This window comes from Sturnira hondurensis, unplaced genomic scaffold (genome assembly GCF_014824575.4).
Source record: "Sturnira hondurensis isolate 20B ecotype Veracruz unplaced genomic scaffold, ASM1482457v3 Scaffold0020080, whole genome shotgun sequence".
NCBI classification, from domain to species: domain Eukaryota; kingdom Metazoa; phylum Chordata; class Mammalia; order Chiroptera; family Phyllostomidae; genus Sturnira; species Sturnira hondurensis.
Window position 1 is genome coordinate 1,809,458 of NW_028092711.1, and position 26,185 is coordinate 1,835,642.

The window sequence follows — 26,185 nt, forward strand, 5'->3', positions numbered from 1 at the left end:
AACCAGAAGAACAGAGACAGAATCATGGATATGGATAGTGTTTTGATGGTTGCCGGATGGCAAGGGGCTGTGGGGGAATGGGAGAAAAGGTGAGAGGGCTAAGAAGTGCATATAAGTAGTTACAGAATAGCCATGGGGATGTAAAGTACAGTACAGGAAATGGAGTAGCCAAAGAACTTATATGCAGGATCCATGGACATGAACAATGGTGTGAGGATTGCCTGAGGGAGTGGGGGGTGCTGGGATAACTGTAATAGCATGATCAATAAAATATAATTAAAGAAAAATGTACCAACTTATTTCTCCTATTCATGGATTTAATTCTAAATGGGATGCTCTAACTCTTTCAAGAACTATTTATCTTGTTCCCTATTTTCAAAGTCTCTAATTTTCCCTTATTATTTCATGTTGCTCTTGTCAATATAAGAATGGCTAAACCAGTAGAGAATTTCTATGAAAATGTATTCGAGTCAAACAGAGGATATGCCTGGAAGCAAGATCTCAACATACTGAAAAAACATGTTTTGGAGAAGAAGCAAGCAATTTCTGATGTACCCTTACAATTAAGGACGAAGTATAAGGAAGATTATATGAAGGTCGGAGAAAGCAAAGTGGGGAGGTTGGATTACAGCAGCAGTTTTCAACCTTTTTCATCTCCTGGCACACGTAAAATAATTACTAAAGTTTTGTGGCACACCAAAAATATATTTTTTGCCAATCTGACAAAAATAGGTATAATTTTGATTCATTCACACCAGATGGCTATTGTTATGTTGGCTGTTTTAATTTGACAAAGTAAGGGAAAAGAGGTCCGTTCCCCTGACTAAACAGTTAGGTATCACGTGTGTTAAAAATTTTTGTCCTACACTGGTGAGCTGCAGCACATCAGTTGAAAACCACTGGATTACAGTATAGTTAAGATTGTGTGCTCTCTTGAGGGAAGGTCATGCTTTAGAAGGAGGAGTATGAAAAGATTCATTTCAAAGATGTGTTAACCTACAGGTACAGAAACCATGCAAAGGGCTTTGTTTAAGGCAAAGTTGAGCCTTTGACTAAAGAAATTACATGTCTGGGTGTGAATACCTGTCACGTCCTTCCCGATTAGGAACTTATGATCAGATCACCCTGTGAGGCTACTTTTCTCAGAACTACTTTTTTTTCCCCACTTACATTCTTTAGAATTCAGTATCCAGGTTTTCCCATGTAGGACCTTGGCCCTCCTCCCACCATAATTCAAATTAAACCATTCCTCCCAGCTCAACCATTCTAGGAATACTTATCTCAGTGCCACACCCTCCACAGACAACTTTTGTACCAGATTTTATTACATGTGAAGTAATAACAGGAACTTATCTAAATCTTGTGCAAATACTGCAGAGCCTGTGTAATTTATTACATAATAAAATTATGGGTAGAGAACGTCTGCTGCTTCTATTTACAAGACATTCCTTACCTTTTTTGATAGCGGCACTGCAATTTTAATTTGAGGGACAACCCACACCCACTGGGCAATAATCTTGGAGGAAGTGTCAACCGAGATGCTCCAGTCCTGACACCTCCATCCCCCAGGCCAGGAGGCTGGCACAAAACCCAAGCTAGGTCAACCAGACTCTCTTTTCCAGGAATTTAAAATCTCAATATCTAATCTAATAGAAGAGGGTGGAAAAATTATTAATAAGAGCAGAATTATTCCAAAAATGGCACCTTGAAGAGATTGTTTTAAATTCATGTAATGTAGGTTCCAGAACTGTCCTGCTTCTCTGTTGTTTTATAACCTAATTATCCCAACAGTTTTTGGTCTTAAGTTAGTCAAAATCTATTTTTAATGTTCATAACCAATTCTCTAGCTGATACACTTTGCTTATTACTCATAATACGCATAATAAAAATTGCTAAAGTACATTGAGGCCTTATCGTAACAGCATTATGCTGTGTTTTTTATGCTTCCTGAGCCCCACAGTGACCTCAGGAGTTGATTTGTAGCATCTTTGACATTTTACTGTTGAGCAAATTGAGGCTTGTGGAGGTTAGTCCACGTGAGATTACAGCATTATTAGGTAAAGGAGACAGGGCTTGAACCCTGGGTCTGTCGGACTTCTCAAGCTGCCTGTAATCATGACAAGTAAACCATATATTGCTTTCATTCTATGATAGGAGTATGGATATGGTCAATGAAATGTATAAAGGCTCCAATTAAAATAAAACTCTTTTCTAATCTTTTATAGAGTGTATTCGGAATATTTGAACTTTCAGTTTTGAGACCCATACTGAGAAAGCACTCTCAGTATTCAAGCATTTCAAGCATTGTCTTATTATAGGCCTCCCCCCCTTTTTTATTGGATATGCCATACATTGCATAAAGAACACATGTAGCCATGCAGAGAGGTACTGCAATACTGGCATGACAAGGTAGAGGAGGGTATAGAAAGAAAAATATGCATGATGGGTCTTCATTTATTCAATCAACAAAGGTGAATCGATCACCTACTCTGTGCTGTGTATATGGCTGGGCACTAGTGGTACAGAGCATAAAAAGGCACGATCATTTTCAGCCCCAAAGGCTCAAGTGGGTTAAGAGATAAATAAACTAGAAAAAATTATGTGATAAAATAACACATATTTTAATTTAATTACACATTTTGACCTACATAGGTATACTGTAACTTATGCTACACATATACAAAATTCAAATAAACACATTACAATATTATATCAATACATGGAAAAATCATTCAAACTGAAATAATCCTTTGACAATGAGTGGAAATGATGAACATGCCCAATATACACTCTACACTATGGTAATGATGCTTCACATTTACAATGGTTGCAAACCATAATTTTACCAAAACAATAAAACTGTGCTTAATGGAACACTATTTTACACAGCTTTAGTTTTAAAATAAAAGTTTAAATTAACTAAATATTAAGTAAAATTCAAAATCTATTTCTTCAGTTACACTAACCACATTGTAAGGGCTCAGTAACAAGAAGAGAAATGATTGTTAACTGTCAAACAAATAATTCAGTGGGATTTACATTCTCTCACTAATATCACACTGTGTATGAATGAGTTAAATTTGAAGCATCAAGAAAGGAAAAGCTTATTCGTGACCTAGCTATACAGGTATGAGAATTTATGTTGAAAGAGACTTCCTGTAATATAAATACATGCTAACCTTTTAGATTTTGTTCCAACATAACTCAACATGCAGCTTTGGAGGTGAGACCCAGAGAGTCAGCCTATTCCAGATTGTGAATGACTCTCCATTGCTATTTGATCTCTAGGCAAATGGGGAAACTACAGGGACCGTCTAAAAGGTAAGATACATTTGAGAGTTAGAAAAAAGATAGGCCCTTTTTTTGTTATTTATTGACCAACTGGAGCTTAGATCAGATTCCTTTACAAAACTTAGAAATATTATCTTTCCAAATTAGACTCCAGAGGAAGCTACCAAGCCATTCTCAGCAATCAGGTTTAAAAGCATGGGTGTGGATTGACAAAATCTCAGAGAGAGAGAGAGATGTCTTTATGCACCAGTTGCCTCAGATACTTCCTAAGAAGGAATAACTTTGATTTCTTTTTGAAAATTGCAGGTTGTTGAAGATCTTGGCAGTTTCTATTATAGATAGAGCTTTGGACAGAAACTCAGAATATCTCTTTAACACAAATCACATATCTTTATGGAGCTGCAGTTTTCTTTATTTTATAAATAAGAGCTTTGGACTACATGACATCTCAATGTCTATCTGATCCCAACTTTTAGAATCTCTCTTACACATTTCATTTTCACTGTTTCCCTGCTCTGTCCTGCCTTGGACCTTTAGCTGGCTTCTCCTTCTCCTTCCCCTTCCCTTAGCAAAGTGAATCAGTGTGGGCTTCCGCTGGCTTTTTGTCAAGGCTTTCTCCTAGCAAGTCTGCACTCCAAGCACAAGGAGAAGAGTAGCCTCTGATTGTCCAGGTCCAGTTCTTGGGGCAGCTGGCAGTCTTGACCTCTTGATTACATTCTCCAACAGAATCAACAGGGAACAAGTAGAGTACAGTAGTCTTAAATAAATCATACAGATATTCTACTGCATGAAAGTGACCTAAACACCCTAACAGGCAGAGATTCATAACTGATCACAAAAGCAAAATTTAATCACATACTATCTACAAGAAATACACTTCAAATATAAAGAGAGTTCAGCTATAAATAAAGATTGAAGATACCCCATGCAACTAATCATCATAAAAATATGGAGGGATTATTATTAATATTGTACAAAGTGGAACTCTGGACAAGAAATTCTACCCAGGATAAAAATAACACTCCACAATGTTAGAAGGCTCAAACTCAATTCATCAAGGAGAGGTACAAACTTAAACGTATATGTACCTAATTACATAACATCAATATACATGGAACAAAAACTAAGACATCTAAGGGAACTAGACATATCCATAAGTGTAAAGATTTCCACACTTCTTTCTCTGTCATTGTTAGAGTAAATAGACACAAAGTCAGCAAGTACACAAAATATTTCAACAATACTATTAATTAATGGAATCTACTTGACAATTTATAGATAGAGTACTTACCAAATAAGGCAGATAACATGTTGTTTTAAAGTGTACTTTGATCATTATCAAAGATAGGTTATTTGTGTCTACATAATAATCCCAACAGATTTCAAAAGGTTGACACCTTACAGAGCATGACCTCAGACCACAACAGAATTAGAGGTCAATAACAAAAAATAATCTGGAAAATCCTCAAATATATGAAAATTGAACAATACTTCCCTAAATAATCCATGAATCAAAAAGTGAGCATAAGACATTAGAAAATATTTTGAATTGAATGATAATGAAAAACTAATGTCAAAAATTAATGTGATAAAGCTGAGGCAAAAATTAGTAGTTTTAAATAATTATATTAGAAAAGGCAGAAGACTTAAAGTCTAAAATATGACTTAAGATGATTAGAAAAAGAAAAGCAATTTAGATGCAAAGAAAGAGGGGACAAGAAATAATAAACATGGCTAAGATCAGTGCAGTAGAAAATGGAAAAACAATAGACAAACTTAATGAAACAAATAAATGGTTATTTTTAAAGATCAATAAAATTAATCAGTTTCTGGTTAAACTAATAAAGTGAGCAAAATAAGAGACACAAATTAACAATATCAGGAATCTAATGGTGATAACACTACAGATCCTGCAAATATTGATTTATGAGCAATTCTATGTAGCTTAATGAAATTAAGAAATTCTCTAAAAAAACACATATTACAAAAACTCAGAAAAGAAGAAATAGGAAATCTAAGCACTCCTATATCTATTACAAATTGATTTGTTAGTTGAAGAACAAAGAACAACCCAGGACTAGGTGGTTTCTTTTGAGAATGCTACTAATCCTGCAGAAACTGTTTCACTTCAGAGTTCTAAACATCTCTTTACTCATTTATTGAGGCTGATTCTATCCTAATAGTGGAACTAGATAACGACACTACAGTCTGATGGTGTAAAAAATCTTAACAATATGCTAACAAATTGAATCTAATAATATATAAAAAGGATAATAAATGATCAATAAATAGGGTTTATCTCAAGAATAGAAAGTTCGTTTAACATTTGAAAATCAATCAATACAATTTACCACATTAATAAACTCAAGAGGGAATATATACGTATCTCAACAGATGCAAAGTGAAAGCATATAGAGATGCCAGTATATACCAACTCTACACACTGTGTGTGACACCAAGGAACTGTTAAAGGTTAGTCAAAATCGGGAGCAATGGAATATTCTTCTTTTTTGGAGAGAATGTACATGTTAAAATCACTTTAGAAAAATGGTCATTTCTTGTAAAATTAAACATATCTTACCATACAACTGAACCAGGGGTCATTTAGATAATCTTCTAAATTTGCACCAGTGAAAAGAAAACATGCCCATACAAAATCTGCATAGAAATACTATTCGTGATAGTTTCCACCTGGAAACACCTAAAAGGCCCATTACATGTGAATTTACAGAAACTGCTGGAAATCCACACTACAGAATACTACTCAGCAACAAAACGTAGTGAAGTATCAATGCATGCAACAATGCAAATTTCACAAAATTAGTTGAACAAAAGAAATCAGACTCAAAAAATTACATATTGTATGAGTTCATTTACATAATATTTCAGAACTGGTAAACTGAATTCATAAGTATAGAAAGCCCATCAGGGGCAAGGAAAAATTGGGGGGATGATGTGTCCTAAATATTGATGTGACTGTGGTTACATGAGCATATAGTATACGATTCTTGAATGTTTAAAATAAGTGTAATAAATCAACAGTTGCTTTAAAAATTTAAAGCAAAGCAGAGAGAAGACAGTAGTTGGCAACATAAATAAAGGAGCCCTGATCAGGAATTTCTGAGGAAATGAGAGCTCATTTCACTTTTCTGGCTCATCTCTGCTGACACAAACATAAAAGCAGAAACTTCCAGGAGTGACCTAAGAGCTTAACAAACACAAATACCACAAGATGATTGGCGGGTCTGTTCTCTATTCTTCTTCTATCTCATTTTTACTCCATTAAATTCCTTTTTTGCTGGGAATATTAGATGTTACATCTCACTTGAGTAAGTGACATATGTTGTTCCAAATGACAGGAGAAAAGCAAGCAACATATTCAGATGGCAAACCTACATATTTATATAAATATAACTTTGTGTTTATGAAAGTAATATATTTATTGGAAAAAGAAATGAGAAAATGTATAACTTAAAAATAAAATAAATCTAATTAATCTTACTTGTAATCATAAATTAAAAATCATATATATGATATATATATATCATATAAATATATATGTATATAAACCAATACTTACTGAGTGACTATATATATTACATACTATGCTAGACATAATTTGCAAAATAAAGAATTTCCCCAGGTGGGAGAGACAGCCATCAGTCCAATAAAAGATGTAGTATTTTATAGTGTTTTGTGTGACCTGCTTGCATACTTAACAGTATATTGCAAATACATTTGCATGTCATTTACATTTTTAATAACTTTTAATGTCTTTGTAATATCCCATTGTGTGGTTCTACCACCATTTTTCTTTGTTAAGCCAAAACTTCTTACTGGCTATTTAGATAATTCTCCTCCCCCTCTTATTTATGCTGTTATTAGTAGCATAAATCTTTGTGCCGATCTTAAGTATTTCCTAAAGATGATAAATATAAAGAATAAAATTAATTAAAAGATATAGATTCTAAAGTAATTTGATGTGCATTGATGGATACGGCTGTAATTTTACGCTAGAAGTTTTATCTGGTTAGATGTCTATGTGGCCAGGTTGTACCTGGATTTGCGTAGATGTCTAAGGAAAACATTTAATTGCATTCACTCAGACTTTGTGGCCCCCTAAACTTTATCCCTAAAAATGTCCCTGTCTCAGAAAATGAGGTACAGACTTCTAGGTTGCTTTAGTTCTGAATGTTCACAATTTAACCTTTAAAACTCTCACATTTCTGCTAATTAGCCCTCATAAAAATGTCTATTCCCAAAAGTATTATAAAAGAGATCATTTTGACGTGAGTTCCTTAGTTGTTTCAACTGATCAATATCTCCATAATTTAATTTGGGAAGTAAGAATGCAGAGAAATTAGAGGCTAGACTAGCTATGACTTTTAATACTAATATTGATTGTCCATAATTAGATGATTGTTCTTGGCCATTATTTTTTCAGCTAAATCTGTCTTAGAAAACATATGGAAGTGTTTCTTTCTCACTCCATCTATGTAATTCTTTTTGACATTAATGGTACACAAACAAAGATTAAGTATGCAACATATAAATTAATAAGTTGATAGCAATAGAAATAGCAATTTATACAAATAGGATTTATATGAATTCCTTCTACCTTTTTATTTCCATCAAATATAGCTATAAAGCACTCAGTTACTGGAGCAATCTAACTTACTGAAGAAAAGCAGATTACAACAAAGGGTATTGTTTTTTCTTCTTCAAGTAATTTCTTTTGAAAATGAAAGTGGTCCTATAACACTTTTAGGAAAAGAATGCTTTGTTTTAAAAGGTGTTTATCTCTGAATGTAGTGAAGAAGACATTTCTTCAGATTGTAAAAGAAATCTGAAACTCACAGCCTGTTCAGAATTATCATGCTCTATTGACCATCAGGAATTCAGTAAAGTTAAGTGATGATATTCAAGGGTGCTAGAAATCCATCTCAGAACAGCTCTTTTTTCATTCAGCTTTTTCTTTGTAATAAATTTCTTTATCCCCATCCCATAATACATACCATTTAAAAAATCCAAAATGAAAGACACTTATGCATATTGACCTGAAATTTGCTAAGATCTTTGTATTTCAATAATGACTATGTACTCACAGCAGAGAAATAAGAAAGACTATTGAAAGGATAAGATTTAGACATTGAAATAGAGAACAGGCTGACAGTGACCAGAAGGGAGAGGGGAGGGAATTTCAGGGGAAATAGGGGAGGGATTTAGAGGAACATATATAAAGGATACGTGGACAACAACTGAGAAGGGTGGAAATGGGGGGGGGGCACGGGGGTGAGATGGGATGGGAGTAATAGACAGAAAACTGTACTTGAAAAATAATTAAATAAAAAAATTGGAAAAAAACAAAAAAAAGAGAAAGGATAAGATTTTTTGTAAAAATATCAGCTCAGTGTTGTTGGCTATATTTCTTTAAGATTTTATTTTTTAAAAAAATATTTTATTTACTTGGTTTTAGAGAGAGGGGAAGGGAAGGAGAAAGAGTGGGAGAGAAACATCAATGTGTGGTTGCCTCTCATGTCATGTGCCCCCTACTGGGGACCCGGCCTACAACCCAGGCATGTGCCCTGACTGGAAATCAAACCAGCAACCCTTTGCTTCACAGGCCTGTGCTCAATCCACTGAGCTATACCAGCCAGGGCTAAGATTTTTTTTTTTAAGCTTAGCAGTTGCTGGTAGTAATCATTTCAACAACTTCTTCATTTAAAATTGTATAACTAAAAGTATTTTACACTGATTTCTATTAAACGTATATCTCTGCTTTATGTAAATTATTGCTTTTAGTTATCGGTTGTATGAATTCATAGGCTTGAGTGAATTGAGGATATGTTTATGTTAGGTCTTGTATGATATACTATGAAATTTAAGGATTAAATCCTAATAATTCTCCTGATAAGGTGAATTAGACCTCATATTCCCATAATAAAGAATAATTTACAGTATTCAATCCATCTAATGTAACCTTATATTTAAAAAATTTAATTATGAAATTGGTTTATTGAATATTTTGAGTATCATGGGTTGTGGCATAATTTCTAAATTTTATTTACCCAATGCCAAATTTGTTTCAGTTGGGATGCTTTGGTTTCAAGGCAAAGAATACCGAATTAAAAGTAACCGTAACAACAGAAATTCATTAATACAACTAAAACAGGAAAAGTTCCAGGGCTGGGGATTTAAGCAGGTCGGCAATGCAGAACTCTCGGTCGGTCCAGCGCGCTGCTCTGCGACTCTGGTCCGGCAGTGAGATGCCGCTTACAGCACCACCCTCCAGGCCTCCGCTTGGAGCTAGAAAGCTGCAAGACAGGAGTAAGAGCTTCTCTCTGGGCACCTCCTTCTTATCCAGGAAGAAAATATTTCTAAGAGCAATCTTATCTCCACACCCGCCAAATTGAATTTCTTTTTTTAGGTCTCCTTGGCCCCAAACTGAGTGATAGCAAAGCTTCTTCTGAAAAGAGGATCTGAAAGCTAGTTGCTAGAATTTCAGCCTCGGCGGTGAGAGGTAAGCTCAGGATAAACAAGGAACAGGGCTGGAGAAGGGCTCTTGGCCAGGCAGACACCGCGCTTTCTGGGTAAAGAGAAAAATCATCCACTTTTATAGAAAATGTAGCAATTTACATAATATGTTTTGTGCTCCATGAGATACTCAGCATGACTTTTATCAAAGAATTATCAATTATCTGTCATCCTGAGCCTACTAGGGAATTAGAAAAGAAATAATGTATAAAATGTAATTCTATAAATAATGAAATGATAGCAAAAAATGGCCGCATACAGCACCATTTCGATTTCAGATCTTTAAAATGCAATTATAATCTAATTTCCACATTGTTAGAATCTAAATTTCCATCTAAAGTATAAATTAATATAATTTTTAAATATTCTTACTCCCAAAGTTCAGATTTTGCAGTACAAATGGAAAGAAACTTTCCATTTTCTCCTGAGTATGCACTTATCTAAATATAAATATTAACAAATGACTTCCTACACGAACTTTTCATGGAAGTTCTTATACTATGTGTCCTGCTAGGTGAGAAACATGACTAGCTAAATAAGGTGGTTTTTTTTTTTTCTTTCTGAACCCATAGCAGATTTGCTAATAAGAGTGATGATGAGAATAGTTTAGAGGCCCAAAATATACTAGTCCTATCTAATGTTATAGAATGTGCCAGATAGTTGCAATAGGGCAAGAAAATGGGATCCATTTGTAACAAATGGGTTAAGGAAACATCTTTAAAAATAATTTTCATTATATATTTTTATTTTTTAATAACAGTTGACACACAATATTATCTTAGTTTTAGGCATACAAAATAATGATTAGAATTTATGTAACGTACCAAGTGATCACCCCGATATGTCTAGTACCCATCTACTGCCACACACAGTTATTAAAATATCTTAATCCATCACCCTTTTGTCACCCATTGCCCCAAACCCCTTCCATCTGACAACCATACATTTATTCTCTGTATCAGTTTTATATGAGTTTATTTCTATTTGGTTTGTTTATTTATCTTGTCTTTTAAAGTCCACATGTAACTGAAATCACATGGTATTTGTCTTATTTCACTTAGTAAAATACCTACTAGGTCCATCCATGTTGTCACAAATGATAAGATTGCATTCTTTTTTATGGCTGTGTCATATCTATTGTATATATGCACCGCTTCTTCTTTATCCATTCATCTATTGATGAATACTCATGCCGTTTCCCTGTCTTGGCTATTAAAAATAATGCTCTGATGAACACAGGGATACATATATCTTTTCAAGTTAGTGTTTTGGCCTTCATTGGTGTGGCTCAATTGGGCATTGTCCTGAAAAGCAAAAGGTTGCTGGTTCAATTCCCGGTTAGGGTTGCTGCTTGGGTTGAGGGTTCTATTCCCCATTGAGCACTTATGGGAGGCAATTGATCTGTGTTTCTTTCTCTCCATTTCTCTGCCCTCCCCCTCTGTCTAAAAAACAAAGAAAAAAATTGTGTTTTGAGTTTCTTTGGAAAACTACTTTAAATATTATATATTTATATAATTCAAGTACAGACACAAATATTTTTTTAGATTTTGTAGACTTTTAATCATTAATTTTACTCTATATGAAACACAGTATTTCTGAGGCTAATGCCTGAACTTGAAATAATTTTAATAGTTTTCATGTCATGAATTGGTTATGGAATCTTTTTTTAACCAAAATGCTCCTAGTAAATTCACTGATTTACTAGAGCTTTGGTTCTTCTTCTTATGGAGAGTTGCTACTAGTTTCCAACATGAGTTATGTAATGGATGAGGACCAGAAGTACCATGTAAACATTTACAGTTGAGTGAGAAAAAGAATATGATACTTTACCTTGCTGTTTCATGTAAGTAATTTTGGAAAAATGCTAAGTGTAGTGTTCTGTTGGGTTTGGTGCAGGAGGTGTTATAAGTAGTAATAGGAGTGGGGGCTGAAGTAACTGAGCTCTAGATCAATGCACTTCAAATTCTCTTCTGCAGAAGTACATGTCTGGAGTTACTACAGAGGCTGGTAATCTCTAATTCAACCACAGCAACTCTGCTTTCTTCTTTTTTCCTTTTTGAATTATTTTCTTGTCTCCATTTTTCCACCACCACTTTCTCCTGCTCCATCCACCCCCACCTCCCACCCTCCATCCTTCCCTTCCTTGGCTTTGTCCACGAGTCCTTTATACATGTTCCTTGACAGCTCTTCCCCTTCTTTCCCCCATTATGCCCTTCCCCCCCACTCCCCTTTGTTACTATCAGTGTGTTCTTTATTTCAATTTTAAACATTGACATTCCACTTATGATTTGGTACAGAATTTTAAAAAAATTAAAATCATTGTTTTTACTGATAAATAACTATGATTTAGTTAAGTAAAAACATGAACAGAATGAAGTAGAGAAGATAAAGAATGTTTTCTGAAGTGCTCATTTCCTGTGGGTTAAAAAGAAGAATGTTTACTTGAGCATCCAGTCCTTGATTTACAAATATTTGTTGAACACGTACATCAAACTTAACACTGTTTAAGCACCCTTACTAACAGAGAAAAGAAGAAAAATCTGAATGTCTATCAACATGAGAATTAGGGTACATACAGCCTCTAGAAAACTATAAAGCTTTTAAAATGTATAAATTGGATTTCTTGGTATGAACTTAAAACACATGTTCAAACTATGTTACTCAATATAAAACAGTTTGAAAGATGTTTCCCTTCATGAAATTATTTTGGCATCTTTATAAAAAATATATTCACTATATATGTGTATGTCCATTTTCTATATCTCTCTTCTGGTTTGTTGATCTCTGCGTTCATCACTGTGCCTACTCCACACAGTCTGGATCACTGTGGCTGTACAGAAAGCCTTAATCAGAACCTTACAACGTTGGCATTTTATCTATTTATTTATTTTGCTTTCTTCAAAATTATTTTAGTCTTTTTAATCCTTTGCATAATCAGTTTTAAAACCAGCTTATCCATTTGTAGATGAATAGCCTGTTGAGAGTCTGGAATTACACTGAAACCTGTAGGTGGGAAATGAACATCTTAGCAATGCTGAGACATTAAATCAATGAATATGATACGTCTCTCCATTTACTTGTCTAATTTCTCTTAGAAACTTTTGTAGGTTTTACATACAGGTTTTGACCATATTTTGTTATGTATATATATTTTATGTTTTGATGATGTTATAAATTATATCTTAAATTCTTTTCCCAGTGGTTTCCAGTATGAATATTTGACTTTTTCTTTGTGTAGTAATGTTTCTGCAAATTTACCAACTTCATTTATTAAGTATAGAAGTTGCTTTTGGTTCTTTAGAATTCTTTTGCAAACACAATTATGTTATATGCTAATAGTTTTTATTTTTATAACTCATCAATTTTTTATTTGTTTTCATTGCCATATTTAACTGGCTAGTACCTCCAGGACAATACTGATTAGAAATATTTAGTAGACATTGCTGTTTAGCTTTCAATCTTAAGGGAAAAGCATTCTTTATCTTACCATTAAGTATCTTCTTAGCTCTAGATTTTTCATATATGCCCTTAATCAATTTGAGGAAGTTTGCTTCTATGTTTAATGTTTGGAAAGTTTTGTGTGGATTGACTGTGGGAATTGGGGGTGGGCTGGGCAGAGGAGGGCAACAAGGAAAAATAGAATAAACAATAATAGGATGAGCAAGAATAAAAAAAGAAAGTTTTTAACACAAGTAGGTATTAAATTCTGTCAAATGCATTTTCTTTATCTCTTGAGATGATCATATGATTTTCTTGTATACTCTATTAATATATGCATTACACTGAATTTTCAAATATTATGCCAACCTTGGATTCCTTTGACAAACCCCATTTGGCTATAATAGCTCACTTTTACACAACGCTGTGCCAACATTTGGTAAAGGATCTTGCATTTACGCTTACCAGGGATTTTAGTATATAGCTTTCTTTTCCTCAAATGACTTTGTGTGATATTGTTATCAAAGTCATGATAGGTAGGCTCATAAAATGAGTTTTAAAATGTATACTTCTATTTTCTGAAGGAGTTTAAAAAATTCTATGTGTTTACATTTCATTATTTGTCTTCTGTCTATTTTTTAAATTTAATTTTGTATATTTTCTTCTAGTTTTTGAAGGTGAAAACTTAGGTTATTAATGGTAATCTTTTTCTCTAATATAATAGTACAAAGCTATAAATTTTTGTTTATATTCTGCTTTACCTGCGTCTCACAAATTTTAGTATATTATGCTTTCTTCATCATTCAGTTTGAAATATTTTTAATGTATTATGTGACTAATGCTTTGACTCAAGTGTTGTGGAGAAGTTTTTTTTTTTTTTAAACTTCCTAGTAGTGGGGGAATCCTATATATCTTTTAGTTACTGATTTTTATTTGAATTTGGTGCAGTCAGAAAACATTGCCTGTTTAATTTTAGTTATATTAAGTGAAAATTTATTTATTTTTACTGTTTTAATGTTTTCCTTTAAGTATCTGAGTATATTTATAATAGCTCTTTAAAAGAGCTAATTATAAGTAGCTAATTATAGCTAATTCTTCCTGCTAATTCTGTTATCTCTGTCATTCTTGGTCTAATTTCATTGACTGAATTTTCTCCTTCTTATATGTCAAATTTCACTGCTTCTTCACAAATTCGGTCATTTTAATTGGATGCCAATTGCTGTTAACATTATATTGTTGTGTGTTTAGTTTGTTAACTTTTTTTAAAGATTATTAATTTTTGTTCTGGCAGATAGCTAAGCCGTAGATAAACTTGATTCCTTTGAAGCTCACTTTTAAACTTGTTAGGGTGAGTTTGAACTAGCCATTACTTTAAAACTACATAGTTTGGTTCTCCTCAAAAGTCTTGGGTCTGCTCAAAAGTTCTGGCTATTCAGTGGAGTTGCTTTGTGCTGGTTGGTTGGAACTCAAACATCCTAAAAGTCTGTAGTCTATGGTACTGTTTCCTTTCTCACTATCTTGGAGTCTCACCACATACAAGTGAAATGTGGAAATCAGTCAGAAACTCTAGGAAATAATAGATATATTTGGAACTGTTTTTGCATATTTTCCTTTGCTTTGCAGCTCTATGCAAATTCCTGTCACTTGAGCTTCCCTAATTACTATCTCTATACCTCAGGAAGACCTCCATACTTATCTGGCTCAGGGTCAGCTCTGTACTTGCAAGACCCTATGAGCATCTCCTTAAATTTACACTCTTTGCAACTCACTCACCTCACCCAAGTCCTAGCCCTGCTCCTGCTTACGGCTCATTGTGCCATGATCCACTAAATGCTCACAGACAGAAGACGCAAATGGCTCTAAGATTTACTTTGTTCATTTCCCTCTTTGAGGGTTATTGTCCTGAGATCTCTGTTTTTTAATTTCTAAAAAAGTACTAATTTTATACATTTAATCCAGATTTTTAGTTGCTTAACACAGGAGTGGAAATTCAGTCCCAGTTCCTCCATCCTGACCAAAATGACAATCCCCTTGACCCTCCTAAAAGTCTAAATGAATGACTTAAACTTGTCAAACAATGTTTAAAAATCTATAGAAACAAAGTACAATAATCAATAAAACATTTACCAATCATTAAACTAGATAAGTTACTCAAATTCATCCCCATTTAGTAATATATGAATTTTTACCTCAATATACTCACAAATATACTTAATATACTTTATTTAAATGTATTAAATATATTGACTTTATTCAAATATAGAAAACACATTTGATATAAATATATTAAATTTATATTAAATATATTAATATAATATTATATTAAATCTATCTTAAATACATACAAAAATTCATTTAGATTGAATTCTGGAACTGAATTCAAACTCCTGTCCTTCAGAACTGTAAGATAATAAATATGTGTTGTATTGAATATAAAATATGCATATATGTATAATTATATATGAAAGAGCAAAAACAGAATTCTGTTTTTCATGTTATTTAATGTAGATGTCACAATAACTAAGACTCATACATTCTATTACAATTTCAATCAATATTCACGTTATTTCCCGTGATTTTAATATGAAACCTGTGAGATATATGAGGTATCAGTAGAACTAAAAGATACGTCTTAACTCTAAATTATTATCATACTAAACAAGTGCAATATATTTAGAGAGCCCATATAAATTACTACATATTATAGAAGCTGCAAGTAATAGTGAAGATCAGTTCGACAGAAGGAGAAAACTGAGAGTTTGCACTTAAATAATACTTGGGTATCTATTAGTCTATGGGGCTTGTCACTCTTCAAATATAAAGACAAATGCAGGGCACGGAACTAGAAAGGGCTTTACAGGGTAAAGCGAAAGGAGTGGTTGCCCACCGCCTTGACCCACCTTCTCTAGTATTTTCAAGCCAGAGAGACATAGGCAAAATAAAAACAATAATAGCTTTTAATTAGATACTCACTGTATGATCAACTTGTGCTAAGTGTCTAATATGGAATGTAATCCTAACATCAATGAATGTGGAAGGTGCAATTATTAACCACTTTAAATGCAGAAACCAAAGTATAGAGAGATTAAGAACCTGGTTGAAGTTTATGTAGTTAATGGGTGACTGAGCTTGCGCATGATCTAACCTGAAATTTCGACGTTAAAGCCCACGCTCTTAACCATAATTATATCACTCCCTCATAAAAGACACACATGTTTATGCCCTCATCATGTTGAGACAAATATTCTTAATTTTTTTACCACATTCTTGCTTATTTCAATTATCACAGGCTTCATCATAAAACATATAATATTACCTAAGCCATATTAAGTTGATTTTAGAACTGTCTCATGTGAAACTTGGCAAAGAGTGGAACAGGAACGGCCAAATCAAATACATAAAAAGAGGTGAATCACAGATTTGAAAGATTAGAGCGACTTTTGGTTCTGGTGATTTTCACAACTATGCCAATCCCCAAGCCCTTGTGTCTTAAAGCCCCTAAAATGTTGCTTAATGTGATGACTTCTAAGATACAGCTGAAGGAGTAGGAGTCACGCAGGTGCCAGAAGTAAAGAACAATGAACTAGATTACAGATATCTAGCAGAGATCAAATCAACATGGACTGCTGGCTCTCTCTTCCAGAGTCACACCTGAGGAAATAATAGAAAAGAAAGAAAAGACAATTTGAGGAATAAAAAAGAGAAAGCAAGAGAAAGGCCAGTCTGGACTTGGGTGTGGATGGGCAGCTGCATCCGAGGCAGGCTGCGAGAGGCAGCAATGGAAGACAAGTTTAGGAGAAAGCTTTATGCAATACTCTGGCCTCTTCCTGAGTTGTCTTGGAGCAATGATTTCTTCCTTGGTTCAGGACAGAAATTATGCACAGAAGTGTTACCGAGCAGACGGGCCCATTTGCATGTTGCTGTGGTGTAAAACCCAACAATTAATGCTGGAAGGAGCGGGTCTCTATTTTCAACATTCCAACCTTGGGAGTACTTAGAATACCTCAACCTTGGGAGTATTTAGAATTCCTCAGTTTAGAATTCCCTCCTTACCCCCAAGACCCAGCACTTCCCATGTTTCCTACCAGGCAATAAGCCACAGACATCCCCCCAAGTTTCCCATGTTCTTATCTAATCGTAATCCAGCTGCACAAATAGTTCCCCATTCCCTCTTGGAGGTAACCAAAGTCACCATCCCCACACAGCTCTTTCCTTCTGGGAGATGTGGCTAGCAACCTCTGGGTAATTGTCCAGAAAAGGCACAGGTCCAAAGAGTCCAGGTAAAATCAAGGTGTAACAAGGCAGCATCTTGCAAGAAAGTCCTTGATAGCTCCAGAGTCAGAGAGAGCAGGCACTATCATTGCAGCAGCCTCTCCTTTCTTATTAGTCCAGGCCGCATGGCCTCCTTCCTCACTATAAACTACATAGCTGCTTGCTTACTTCTCCCTTCTCACTGCTGTCTTTCAAACTGCAGGGAAAAAAATCCCTTACTACAGGTAGTGTGTCTCCTACCTCACTACTACTACCCACGTGGCCAAGGACCCCTACTACAGACAACATGCCTCCTCCCTCACTACTATTTCCCACATGGCCAAGGGAGAGAATGGCTGATGCTCTTGAGTGTAAATCCTTACCCTGTGCCTCCTCCATAACCCCATTTTCGACTCCTCTCACAATGGGTTACATCTGCCTGTCCTCTGTACCTTCTGCCATTCTCCAGCTGCCATTGTTAGTCCTGGCAGCATGGACCCATGACTCAGAGCAAACCGCCTCCAAGCTCTTGCATGGGCACTGCAAGCCCCAGCTATGTCACAGGTTAAAGTCACACCCATCTCCCTTGCCCTCTGCTATTTATTTGTTTGCTTAAGATTTTATTTATTTACTTTTAGAGAGAGGGGAAGGGAGGGAGAAAGAGAGGGAGAGAAACATCAATGTGTGGTTACCTCTTGTGCGCCCCTAACTGGGGACCTGGCCTACAACTTAGGCATGTGTCCTGACTGGGAATCGAACCGGTGACCATTTGGTTTGTAGGCTGGCACTCAAACCACTGAGGCTCAGCCAGTTAGCATAACTGTTAAGCTACCCAAGATACACAACATAATTCTCCGTGGCTGTCCTCTGCTTCTCAATCCCCTATGCCAAGGCTGTGGAAAGTTTTTTTCTGAACCCCACTCTACATCCTGTATCAAAATTGCAGACTGCTGCCATATTTGTAGTAACAGCAAGGCAGTGCAAGGCTCTGGAATGGGAAGCCAGCCACATCGGGCATTTAATCCTTCAACCTGTCTCTACAAACCATCAGGGACAGGGAGGGAGAGGGATTAAAACCTGGGAGACTATCTCCTCGCAATCCTTCCATCTAATCCATTGTCTGTGGAGTGGCCACACATAGGAATGGCCAAGTAGTGCTTCTCTGATGCGTGAGTCCCCTGGAACACTTGCTCATCCCCTCTTCTCCCGTTAAACTCATCCAGGCTCAGTCTGGCTTCCTGCTCTTGCCCAAGAAACTTTGCCTGTCAGCGTGGCTGATGCATCCATCCATGAGCTGAGTTCATGAGCTCAAGTATCTAAACACCAGATGAACACAAACACTATAAAAAAGACACAATGAGGTGAACTACATCTAATGCACAAAGCAGGATTTTGATAAATTATCATAAATAGTTATCAACATGCTTAAGGAAATTAGCAGGATGAAGCAAGAACACGAGCACTTAGCACTCAACCTAAAGCCACCGAGACTGGTGGAGGATTATTAGACTAGAAAATGGCTGGCTATCAATACTTCCATGTATACAAGAGACCTTAGGTATTGTACTTCTGCTGAAGGCTGTGCTTCAGTGGCTAAAAAAAAGAAAAAAAATGTTCACCAACTCCAGGAAAATGTTCTCTTCTTCTGAAAAAGGGTGAAAAATTACCCTAAAAAATTTCCAACAATGGATATGTATACCCTCTCCATGGGATGAGAAACATCAGGCTGAGAAGTCAACATGAAGATATTCCTTCATTGGGGACACTCCTGGAGTGTCAGGAAGAAGGAAATGCAGAACTGCTCCTATTGTCCAGACTGAATGAGAGTTTAATACACAACCCTCTTCTGAAGAGCAGCTTACGATAAACTGTGAAAAAGCACTTGAGGAAACAGTTACTGTGAGCAAGAGTCAGCAGACTTAGCGCTCTAACACTTATTACAGAAATAAACTGAAAGGTTGATCTTAAAAACCATGTTCCAATAATTTACCGTAACTGAAGATCTGAGACCTAACAGAAAGGATAAGGGTTTTAAAAGGAAACTTTCAAACACTAGAATCCTAGTAATAAAACATGTAGCTTGCAAAATTAAAAATTAAATAGACCTATTAGTAGCAGACCAGGCCATACAATTGATGAAATTATCCAAAATGTAGCCTGGGGATTCATTAGGATAAACATGTGACAGGGAGTTGGAGACATGGAGAAGAGGATGAGAGGGTCTACTCTGTGTGATTGGAAATGATTGAAGGCAAATATACATTTGAATATAGAATGACAAATAACTTTTAAATATTACTGGAAGAAAACCCTTAGATTCAAGAAACATAAGCAGTCTTAAACAAGATTGTAAAATATCCGTGCTTAGAATATGGTGAAACTACTGGACGGTAAAGCCAGAGGGAACAACTACTTAGTGCCGACTTCACAGCTTTAGCGGGAGGGGGAGGTTCTTCCAACTGCTAAGGGAAAACATAGGTGGGATTCTCTGGCAGTATTAGTTTGCTAGGGTTGCTATAACAAAATGCCAGATGAGGCGGCTCAAACAGTGTCTCTGTCAGCATTTCTCTAAGCTTGTTCAAAAGAGTATCATAATTCCCATGATTCTTGGATTTCCATACATGAACCTTTTTACCTGGTTTTAAAAATGAAAGATCTGAGAGCTGTTCAAAAGAGTATCATTAATACATTTATTAATTCAGCAAACATTTGATTGTTTATTATAAACCAGGTACCCTTAGGTATAAGTGGTCCAAAGGTAAATAAGACAGGTTCCTATTCTGAAGAGATTACCGATTTAAAAGGAGAAGAAGGGGGTTAAAAAGGCATTATTTTCCCCTCCATGCCTTTCACTTTTCACTCTCTCGATATAGGCAGAGTATTCTAAACGGCATGGCTCAAACTCTGGCATACTAAGAAACACCTGGGCATCTTGTTAAAGTACAAATTCAAATTCAGCAGTTCTGCATTTCTGTCAAGCTCAGGAGATGCTGAGCTGGTGCTGCTGGTGCTGGTCCCCACTTTGAATGAGAAGGTCTAGGAGGTACTTTTGGGTTTTTCAAGCCATGATGTATTGCTTAGCAACTGTAGTATTCCGATGCAAGCATGAGATGGTGCTCCACTGATGTCCTGTTCTGTTTGTTTAATAAGATTGTGTCCATTAACCTTACTCTATCCAGTTGAATGAACAGTCTATGTCATTCGACTAAGTTAGCATTCTCTGAAAATTATACTGTTGGATAACAAAGAGCAAATAATAGTTTTCACCTCAGAGCACATTGCACTTTCCTAATTATAGTGCAGGTCCATGCTGGAACAAGAGCCATTTCAACAGCAAAATTAAATCAGAAGAATGTAGGCATTTGCCAAGACACTGGAAAGAAAAACTCATTTTGTAAAAATTACTCAATGTTTCAACTGTTCTGTCTTTTCTCAATAGTCCATTCTAAACTGTTACTCATCCCTCTCTCTCTAGAACTTTCTGAGAAAGAAATAAATCTATTTAATTCCTGTTTGACTTGTTATACACTTAAGACTATATTATTGTACGAAGACTATATTACTGTACTGTACTATATTACTGTAATAAGACTATATTACTGTACTGTATGATAAGTGTGATACACTTATCACTTAGTCTGTGTATTCCATTATATTGAGAGTTAATAGTTGTACATTAATATGCTCTCAGAAGTAAGCTAAGACATCACTAATCAAATTGGGCACCAGTAAATATCCCAAAAGATGATTAGGTCTTCAAAAGAGTCCTGAATTTGTTTCTGTTCACATTTCTACAGTTCAACTATTCTTTAGGGGCCTCTTAGGAGTGACTCTGGTTCAAGTCAACGAAGGTGCAGACACCGTCTGTGATTGGCTCCGGGGTACCTGTGAGGAGCCTCAGGGCAGTCTGTGGTGGGTAGCTGAAATTGCTGAGCATGGGTTCATGTGGGAGGGGCCAAGCTGCATATGAGGGCCAGCTGCTACCAGAACAGGCCTAAGGGGGGTTCAGCACAAGGCCCAAGGTACCCTGAGAGTCGCTGCTGCCTGCCAGCTGCTTGTTAGGCTCAGCCACTGAAAGCGCCTCAGGCAGTTTGGCAGTTGCAAGAGGCAGGGTCTCAGGCAGTCACCAGGTGAGGGTGAATGGTGCTCACCTGGTTAATATAGTTTCAAACTTAGAAAACCCAGTGCTGGGTCTAAGGACACTCAGCAAAAGTCTCAGGGTACACGGAGGCCAATTGCAACTCCTCTGGGGCCTATGGACGTTTTCAGTGGGGCACAGTCTCAGGGAATTGTCAAGGTGGAGCCAGTAGCGTTCATCAGGCTAGTGCAGATGAAGGTCTGGCTATGTGAAGGGAGGGCTTTGAACGGGAACACTGGCACCACTGGGCACAAGGGAAAATGGCTCTCGCTCTCAAGCCACACAACTCAGCCTCTCCCTGTGTGTCTCCAGCAAACTCTGAGCCTGTTGGGAACTTGCTGTTTTTTAAGAAAGACTGCAATTCAGGCCTAGGCAGGTTGCCACCGGCAGAGCCTTCAGTCAGGGTTGAGTTGGGCAGGGTGGGGCCTCAGGGAGTTGTCTGGGGGGAGCTAGTGCAACTCTCTTATCCCGTGGGTGGCAAAGCTCCGCACAGGAAAGATAGGGGCAGTTGGGTCCATGGGTAAAATGGTCCTTGCCCTAAAACCACAAATCTCAGCCTCTTACTGTGTGCCTCTGGCATCCCCCCAGTTTGCCTCGGATTCCTGGAAAGCTTTTCAAGAAAGACTGTAGCACAGGCCCAGGCTGGCCACTGCTGGCAGAGCTCACAGCCATCCATTAGCTACATAGGGCATGGCTTCAGGGAGTTGCCAAGGTGGAGCTAGTGCAGTTGTCCAGGCTAATTCCATGTGGGTGGAGTGAACTACCCAGGAAAGGTGGCATCTGTGGGGGTGCAGGTTAAGGACTTAACACAGGGACATTGGTCACTGTCCCTCCCCAAAGCCACACAACCCAGTCTCTTCTTGTATAACTTTGGCACTTTCCAAGCTCCTGACCACTCCACCAGAGCCCAGGGTGAGTGCTTGCAAGGGAGATTTTTTGCCCTGTCCCTTTATTTGGGTTGCTTAGGTCTAACAGCCTCCCATCTCACTCAGGCAGACGGACTCTCCATTGACTTTCATAGCCAGATGTCAAGTGGGCTCTCCTTCCTGGCACTGGTTTAGGCTGAGTAGCCCAGCATGTGGCTGAGACTGCTCACTTCTCAGGGGGGACCTCTGTCACTATGTGATCCCTCCAGATTCTCAACTGCCATACTTGGTTGTAGGACCAGCTCGTTTTGCATCTCTGCCCCTCCTGTCAGTCTTGATGTGGCCTCTTCTACGTATCCTTAGTTATAGGATTTCTGTTCACCTAGTCTTCAGATGACCATCCATGTTGACTGGCCTGTAATTTAGCTGTAATCCTGATGTGGTCATAGGAGGAAGTGAGTGCAACTTCCACCTACTTCACAATCTTGGTTCTCTCATCCTTTTTCTTACTAAAAAAAAAAAATTCCAAAGCATTTCAACTATATTCTACTTAAAAACAAAAGACAGAGTGATGGCCCTGGCTGGTGTAGCTCACTGGATTGATCGTGGTTCAATTCCCAGTCAGGGCACATGCCTAGGGTGCAGGCCAGTTCCCAGCAGGGGACTCACGAGAGGCAACCATACATTGTTATTTCTCTCATTTCCTCCCCCTCTGTAGATAAATACATAAAAATATTTTTTTTTAAAAAGAGTGAAAAGGACATTTTCCTTTGTGAATATCCATGGTTCAATTCAAAGAGCTTCATTTGACTGCCCTATATGAGGTCTGTCCAGAATAAGTCCAGTCATTGTTAATATAATGAGAACAGTTTGCGTGACATCGATGTAACCTGGCAGCCAAGGAGAGTAGACTGGGATGTGTATGTGTAACAATGACAACTTCACTGTACTAGTCAGTGGGGGCAGTAGAGCAAGCATGTGTACTGTGTGGCTGTCACATTCAAAATGACTGAGTAAGCAGAGCAACAAATCTGTATCATATTTTGTATTGAGCTTGAACGTTCCTCCACAGAAACTATTTGGATGACTCAGAAGGCTGCAGCCATGGGCAACTGATGATTGGCAGCTTCATCACAACAATGTGTCTGCCTGCTCATGCATCATGTCTTGTAAAGAGCTTTTTGGCAAAACGTCAAGTCACCCAGGTGGCTCAACCCCCCTACAGCCCAGCTTTGGCATCCTGTGACTTCTGGCTTTTCCCCAAACTAAAATCACCTCTGAAAGGGAAGCGATTTCAGATCACGGATGAAATTGAGGAAAATACCATGGGGCTGCTGATGGTGATTGGGAGAACTGTGTGAGGTCCCAAGGTGTTTATGTTGAAAGGGACAGAGGCATCAGTGTCCTATGGACAATGTTTCTTGTATCTTCTTCAATAAATGTCTCTATTTTTCGTATTACTTGTCTGGTCAACTTCTGGACAGACCTTGTATGGGATCGAGGAGTCTCCATAAAGATTTGAAGAACTGAAATAAATGAGGATGGAGTCATGCATCATGAGCCTGTTTCTTCTATCCACAAAGGCTAATGGATTTGCCCAGGTTGTTCTTCCTAATTCTAAGCAAACTATTCTATCAGAGCAATAAACTTTACTTGGCTAGTAACAATAGTTAATTGCCCCGTGATTAATAAAATCCCATCTATACTTTTCTTTTTTATTCTTAATCTCATTTTTTTTGAAACTTGATCATTGACGTTTCCACAAAATATACCCTATCAAGAGAGTCTTAGGCAGATAAATGATTGCAGTGACTTATCCAGAACCTCTTAGCAGGTAGATGTTCTATGTGAATCTACATTCCTAATTTGTTCACTGGACCACATTCCTTTTTCATACAGGTGATTATTTTCAACTCTCTTGAAATTTTTAAGTATCTCAAGGTTCGAACTTCAGTGAGCTGAAACCAAACACCCTGGAGGGGAATGTGTTCATCAGTATTTCTAGAAAGTTTCCTAGAAGGCTCTGTTGTAGAGGGAAGGTTAAGAACCATGGGCACTATCTGTTTGTGAAGTACAATCAAGTATTGCTACCAGCAGAGGGCCTGCTATGTCTTACACAAAAGCTTAAAGACTGTGAATGACTTAAAGCTCAGGTCTCCTTTAAACCCTGTTCTTTGGTCAGGGGTTAGAGGACAGCAACAACCTGTACCACATTTCAGTCAGAAAGTGTGCAGAGGCGTCTCCGCAGAGCGCGTTCTCCATCCAACAGCTGGCTATCACAGTAATTTCACCAGGCAGCTGCAGATTTTCACTCTGAAAGCTAACTTATCTGGCAATTCAGACAAGTTTTAGTGAGGCCTCTTGAAATAAAACTGATGGCTAATTAAATGCTTTCTTAAAGCCAAAAGCTAAACAAAGCTGACAGGCTGAATTTTTTTTTTCTTTAGAAATCTGTGCATACGTTTGTCCTTTTCTGATTAAGTTTGTGTGGCTTGTTTCCCAACAAAATGTGAAAACAAGAGTCCAAAAGAATAAGATATTTGCATATGGATCACTTCTGATACTTGTCTCATTCTTCCCGAAGGATTTTAATTTATGGAGGTGACTGAGTGATAACATAGAAGGTCAAGGCCACTGAAAAAAGAACTTATCACTTACATTTCCTGAGGGAAGGGGACATGCCTTGCTGCACCACGCAGGGACACAGGCGCAGCCCCAGTTCTGCTCAGGAGCAGTGAGGGGAAAGCCTAGGCCAGAGCAGAGTAAACGTCTCAGGTTGGCTCTTTTGAATAATTCTGGTGGGCTACAAGGATGGCTGGTCTCTGGTTGCCTGGTATCTGGTCCTGGAATGAATTAGAGAAAGACGTTTATTGGTTCGGTATGTGAAGGTTAGATAAAGGAAATATTTGGGAGTTAGTTTGCATATGAAAGATGAGGTCTTGGCCTCACCCTTTGCTGTCTCTAAGAACTGGCTGACTCTGGGAGGACAATCTCTCTCCAGTATCAAGATTTAGAAGATGTCAAAACATCATAAGATACAGAAGTCTTAATAACAGGACACTTCCATCTGAAAAACTGTTGGATGGAGTTGCTGGGGTCTCACATGGCTGTGTTGGTGCTAAATTCTTCAAGTTCTTCACGCAGCTAGTCAATGACAAGAGTCAGCACATGGCCATCAGTGAGCAGGAATATGGTTGACAGTTCTCTTTCAATATTCAGGTAAGTGAGAAGATGAAATGATGATGACTCAAAATCTCATCACTGTGCATTCTGCAAAGCGGGAGGGTGTTCTTTATTCACTAGTCTTGTTTATGCAGTTTTTTCTGTATTTCTAAAGCTTCACTGACATATTTACCTGAAATTTAAAAATTCAGCAAAGAATAGAAAAACATTGTTTCCTTCTTTCTGAAGCAGAAAAGTCTAAAAAGCTGAAGTCTTCAATGTTCTATATGCTACATGTAGCTTTGATATGTTTAGTTGATGTATTAGATCTTTTGAATTAAAAACGTGTTCTTAGATTGTACATTTAGCTGTGCCCAGAATACTTGTAACTCAGAATTTTGGGGTAATAATGTCATTGGTTATTTTACAGGTTATTTTCATTTAATATTTAATTGTCTCTGGGTCTGGTATCTAGAAAAAAAGCACATTTTTAAGGCGATTCAGT